Genomic DNA, 6,586 nt, shown 5'->3' on the forward strand with positions numbered 1-6,586 from the left:
GTTGTTTTGGGTTTTTGTTTTTGTTATTTTTGTTTTTTTAAGTGCGAAAAAGACTTGGGAATGCTAAAAGACGAGAAAGTTGGAGAACCAAATATCATTCAACAATAACAAAAAAAAGCCTCTTATAAATATTTTATTTCATATTAAAACCACATGGACGATAAAGGGCACAGCCCATTTGTTACATACATGTATTTTTTACCCATATGGTCTGAAGTTTTCTACCTGGACTACAACATATATATATATATATATCAGTATATAAATCATCATACAGAGACTAAAAACTGAATGAGAGTGAGACAGACAAACAGGTCATCGGCAAATACAGAGACAAAGAAGCAGACACAGACAGATGTTTGTGGGATGTTAAATAAAGGCATATATACCACATGATTGCTCATCTGAACCATCGTCACAGTCGTTGTATTCATCGCAGACAAAAGAGTCCGGAATACAGGTCACTTTGTTGGCACACTTTATGCTACCAGATAGACAGGTGAACTCTTCTGCAATGATTGAAACACACACACACACACACACACACACACACACACACACACACACACACACACACACACACACACACACACACACACACACACACACACACACACACACACACACACGTAAACACGCACACACACACACACATAGTTAGTTATTGTAGTAGAAAGGCAGACAGGTCGGCAGACACCCCCCCACACACACACACGATATAAATCATACTACAGAGACTGGCAGATGTGTGTAGGTGTGTGTGTGTGTGTTGTGTGTGTGTGTTGTGTGTGTGTGTTGTGTGTGTGTGTGTGTGTGTGTGTGTGTGTGTGTGTGCATTCTGCTTTCCACACGATTGGCGACCTAAGGCCTATTTAGGTGGCCATCCACATGTGGATGGCAACTTAACTGGTGGATTGTGTCCTATCACAGTGGATGGTTCCTTCACTCCAGATCTGGATTGCTACCTTATTTGTGGATTGTTACCCACAATGGAATGTAACCTAAAGAATATTGTGGATTGTTACTCGCATTTGTGGAAATGTTACTTGCACTTGTGGAAATGTTACTAATGTTTTAGTGGGTTTTTTTTTCTATTGAGAACAGAAAGTGTAAAGTAAAAGCTCCTGCTGAATTTATTTTCAAAACTTTACCAGAAATTGAGTAGACCTATCAAGCCCCCAAACCAAACGTTCGATGTAAGGATCAATGACACTGACAGATCCTCTATTTTTTTTTTTTTTATAAAGACAAGGGATTGGGTGGCCGAGTGGTAACGCACTTGCGCTCGGAAGCGAGAGGTTGCGAGTTCGACTCTGGGTCAGGGCGTTAGCAATTTTCTCCCCCCTTTTCCTAACCTAGGTGGTGGGTTCAAGTGTTAGTCTTTCGGATGAGACGAAAAACCGAGGTCCCTTCGTGTACACTACATTGGGGTGTGCACGTTAAAGATCCCACGATTGACAAAAGGGTATTTCCTGGCAAAATTGTATAGGCATAGATAAAAATGTCCACCAAAATACCCGTGTGACTTGGAATAATAGGCCGTGAAAAGTAGGATATGCGCCGAAATGGCTGCACGCGATCTGCTGGCCGATGTGAATGCGTGATGTATTGTGTAAAAAAATTCCATCTCACACGGCATAAATAAATCCCTGCGCCTTGAATATGTGCGCGATATAAATTGCATAAAAAAAATTTATTAAAAAAAATAAAAACATAAATCCCTGCGTTTAGAACTGTACCCACGGAATACGCGCGACATAAGCCTCATATTGATTGATTGATTGATTGAAAAATGAACAAAATAAATACGGAAACACCCCACAAGACTAGTGTCAGTGCCAGTAGGTGTGTGTCAGTGTCATTAGTCACTGTTTGTGTGTGTGTGTGTGTGCTTCGTTTGTTTGTTTTTAATGGTTGTTATTGTGGTGTTTTTCGTTTTTGTTGTCAAAATTAATCAGTTCATTTCAATGTCATATGATATGTTTTGTAAACTGACAATGAACCGCTAAATATGATTTAAAAGCATCAAATTCATAATTTTAAAAAAAAAGTTTAAATACTTAACAATAAATTTGTTCAAGTGAAGAGTTCAAAGGTGCCTGCTGCCAAATTGTTCGCACAATTGCAGATTAACTGGAAATCATACGAGTGCATGGGAAGAAATATTTTCCAACATGATACCGGGCAGAACTGAAACCGTCACAGTCATCATTTTGCACAAGACAAGTCAGTCTCCCCCCAAGATATATCAAATCGGCAGACAAGGTTTAATGACCGAACAAATTGTAACTTCTAACCGACTTGGTCTTCGGGTCACAGCGGAGGACGACAATAGCTTAATGGTTTCATTTGTGCTGAATTACAGCTTTTTACTTTTTTACTTTAAAAAACCCGTTTTTACAAATTTGTTTCTAAAATCATAATTAAATATTTTCCGGGCCATTCACGTCTATGTTTAACATTGCAACTGTCGGTAAAACCGTACTCTATGGATATTGTGTGCAGTTGGTATGAGGTCAAAGACTACAGATGGAAAAAAAACCAGAAAAAAACTGACATAAATATTGCTCACCTGTCGGCCAGCAGTTTTACTGCCCGGTATTGTAATAGATAAGTGCATTGCGTAAACATGACATTTGAAAAAAAAAATCACCCTAACCCTAACCCTAACCCTAATCCATGACAACGGCTACCTAGAGACGTAAAATATTTTCACAGTAAAAAAACCAAACGCACATCATCAAAAAAGATGATTGATATTTAATCTAAAATAGACTAGAATAAGAGTAAAAACAACATGGGTGGAAGTTGGTGGCCATTCAACGTGTTTTTGTAAAACATGAACTCGTGGTAGTAAAGTTGGTTGGATTTGGTTGCGTATGAAAACGACCAGTGGCATTACAGGAACAAATTGATTCCCATCACAAAAAAAGTCAATGGAGATCGCTTCATCATAGTTATCTCTAAACGTCCAAGGCATAATGGTTGGGTGAAAATGAAACATAAAAAAGTTGTTTCAGTATTTCTTAGGCAACCGTCCAGACTCACTACCACCGATTTTAGAGACAAAGAAAAATATGTTCAAAAATGCACTTTTTACGTGTTTTGGCAGAAATCTTTTTTGGGGATCTTAGAAAAGGTTCTAAAGAATGTTTTGACAAAGAAGCTTTCATCAATGTTTTACCGAAGAGTAGTTACAACAATTTTTCCAACGAATTTCATTCTTGCTTTTTTTAAGTGCAAGGCCAGAATACGACTGTATACCCGGAGAGAAGGTTTTTAATCCCCACCAAAATTCCGTGGTAATGAAACCAAATCTTTAAATTGGCAATATTCCTGACTTCTGACAAACATTTTGCGACCCATTTGCCCATCTTTTCTTTTTGTTAATTGGCCAAATCGATTGATTAAAGTTTGAATTTTAGGTAACCAAATTTGGAATAGTAGTGCTGTCGAGTGAGTTCACTAAAATTTGATGAGTCTGGGTTTTTGTCGCCCATATGACTGTAGAAAACAGAGCATTTCTCCAAAAAACTGTTTTGATTAATAATCTTAGGTGGGTGGTAATGCCCCTTTTCTTAGGTAGCAAAATCCAAGAAATAGGTATGTGTGTGTGCGTGTGTGTGCAAGAGCGATAGACATACCACAGAACTGTGGATCTTCGTCGGAGGCATCGGGACAGTCGTTGTCATCATTACAGAGCCTCGAATCCGAGATACAGGTAACTTTGTCGGTACACTTGTTGCTACCAGGTAGACAGGTGTACTCTTCTGCAGAGTGAACGGAAAAATGAATGAGACCATTCACTCAATTATCACACACACACACACACACACACACACACACACACATACACACACGCTAAGACACACACACTCACACATACACACACGTACACTCACACAAACACGCACACACACTTGTACACACACACACAAACACACATACACACACACATACACACACACACACACACACACACACACACACACACACACACACACACAATAGTATGTGTTTGAAGGGGAGGGGGGCTGTGGTAGAACAACAACACACGGCAGAATTGTGTATCTTCATCGGAGTCATCGGCACAGCTTGCATATCCATCGCAGAGTCTAGATTCCTCGACACAGGTACTATTGTCGGCACACTTTACGGACCCAGGTGGACAGTACGCTTCTGCAGTGAGTGAAAAACAACAACGAATGAGACCTTTCACTGAACACACACACACACACACACACACACACACACACACACACACACACACACACACACACACACACACTAACGCACACACACACACACACACACACACACACACACACATGTACACACACACATGTACACACACACACACACTAACGCACACACACACACACTAACGCACACACACACAAACACACGCATGCACACACACGCACGCACACACACGCACGCACACGCACGCAAGCACGCACGCACACCACACACACACGCCCACGCACACACAGATCCACACATGGGTACACAGAAACAGAGACAGACAAAGACATCATCATAGACGGAGACAGAGAATCAGACAAAGATGGAGATTTATGTGGGATGTTAGATACAGGCATACCACATGATTCCTCATCTGAACCATCGGCACAGTCCTTGTTACCATCACAGATGCAATAAACCGGAACACAGTTAAGGTTGCCGTCGGCGCACTTTACGCTACCAGATGGACAGGTGAACTTGTTTGCTGTAGAAAACACACAGACACACACAGCCACACCCATAATCACACACGCACGCACATTCGCACACATACATACACAAACACGCACGCACGCATGCTCGCCCGCAAGCACGCACAAAAAAACACACACACACACACACACACACACACACATACACACACACACACACACACACACACACACACACACACACACACACACACACACACACAGAGTTAGTTACTGTGGTAGACATGCCGTCAGACATAGATATGAATCATCATACAAAGACAGAGACTTGCAGTGTGTGTGTGCGTGTGTGTGTGTGTGTGTGTGTGCGTGTGTGTGTGTGTGTGTGTGTGTGTGTGTGTGTGTGTGTGTGTAAAAAGCAAACAATCGGCGTGTAAATCGTCCCTGTGAAAAATTGCATATTTAGTGTGAACAGTCGATATAAACGTTTGCGCATGATTTAAAAATCGAAGAGAATAATTATACATTTTCTTTGTGAAATGTCACCATACTTTGCAAGACATATTTTTATTGTCAGATTCACAAAAAAACAAACAAATAAACGAATGAACAAAATAATGAACAACAACAACAACAACAACAACAACAACAACAACAACAACAACAACAACAACAACAACAACAACAACAACAACAACAACAACAACAACAAAAAACCCAAGAGATTCAAAAGAGAAATAATACCTAATCTAAAACAAGAAAGATAAGAATGGGAACTATCCGTTTAAAAAAACCCGAGATATTCGTAAACTACGTCGACGAAATGGTCTTTATTTCAGACAGACGCACACATAATTATGAGACAGATATACAAGAAAAAGAGAACCCGGTATTAAATTGCCGGTGAAGGTACTGATTAGCGAGCAGGTGATTTGTCTGGTTTTTGTCCGGTTTTGCGGTTAAGTCAGATAACCCGGTATTAAATTGCCGGTGGAGGTACTGAATAGCGAGCAGGTGATTTTTCCGGTTCTGCGGTTAAGTCAGAGAACCCGGTATTAAATTGCCGGTGGAGGTACTGATTAGCGAGCAGGTGATTTGTCCGGTTCTGCCGTTAAGTCAAAAAACTCGGTATTAAATTGCCAGTGGAGGTACTGATTAGCGAGCAGGTGATTTGTCCGGTTTTGCTGATAAGTCAGAGAATCAGGTGCTAAGTCGCCAGTGGAGGTACTGATTATCGAGCAAGGGAGTTGGCGCCTTAGAGAGTCCAAACTAGGGTTTTGGTGGAGGTACTTTGGGCCATATATTTTCGATTTGTTGGTTTGACATTTCAGAGAATCAGGAATTATTCCTGTGGATGTACTGGCTGTCAACCAGGTCAATTAACACTTTACAGAACCCAAACATCGGTGTTTGGTGGAAGCACTCTGGGCCATAGGCGTTTGTCATTGGTGTGGCATTCCAGAGAAAATTTTGTTGGCTTATATTAAAATGCTGCTTGTAATTTCAGCATGTTACCCTGCGCTATTTCTAATCGCTTTCAGGCAGGTGGGTTCCAGGACGGCATTCCCCGAAATGATATCTCCGAGGGAGCAAGTTTCATATGTCCTGGTTTTTATCACACAGGATTATGCCTCCGAAGAGAGCAGCCTCCAGATGGGTCGCAGAGGTGACCAGAGCTGTGACTGGGCGTCCCAGCGCCACCGTACACAGGGTTACGGAGGCGACAAGAGCGGCAGCAGTTCAGGCCAGCACCAGCAACCAAGGGGAGGCAGAGACGGGCTTAGCGGCAGTCCTCGCAGAGGTGCGTTGGATGGCTGAGCTGGCGCAAAAGGACATCGCTTCCCTAAAACAGGACAACCAGCGCCTGCGGGAGGCGGCAGCTCGGGGCCCAGACACCGTTTCTCCTGCCC

General features: G+C 41.9%; 1 long non-coding RNA gene across 1 annotated transcript; it reads right to left on the minus strand.

Annotated features, from left to right (window-relative positions):
• Nucleotides 1-356: 356 nt before the first annotated feature.
• Nucleotides 357-4,156, minus strand: LOC138971686 (uncharacterized). The gene is made up of 3 exons (XR_011457342.1): nucleotides 4,057-4,156; nucleotides 3,645-3,770; nucleotides 357-509 (listed from the first exon to the last, which is right to left on the minus strand). It is a non-coding gene; the product is annotated as an uncharacterized lncRNA (long non-coding RNA).
• Nucleotides 4,157-6,586: the final 2,430 nt, after the last annotated feature.

The sequence above is a fragment of the Littorina saxatilis genome, linkage group LG7 (genome assembly GCF_037325665.1).
Source record: "Littorina saxatilis isolate snail1 linkage group LG7, US_GU_Lsax_2.0, whole genome shotgun sequence".
Taxonomy (NCBI): domain Eukaryota; kingdom Metazoa; phylum Mollusca; class Gastropoda; order Littorinimorpha; family Littorinidae; genus Littorina; species Littorina saxatilis.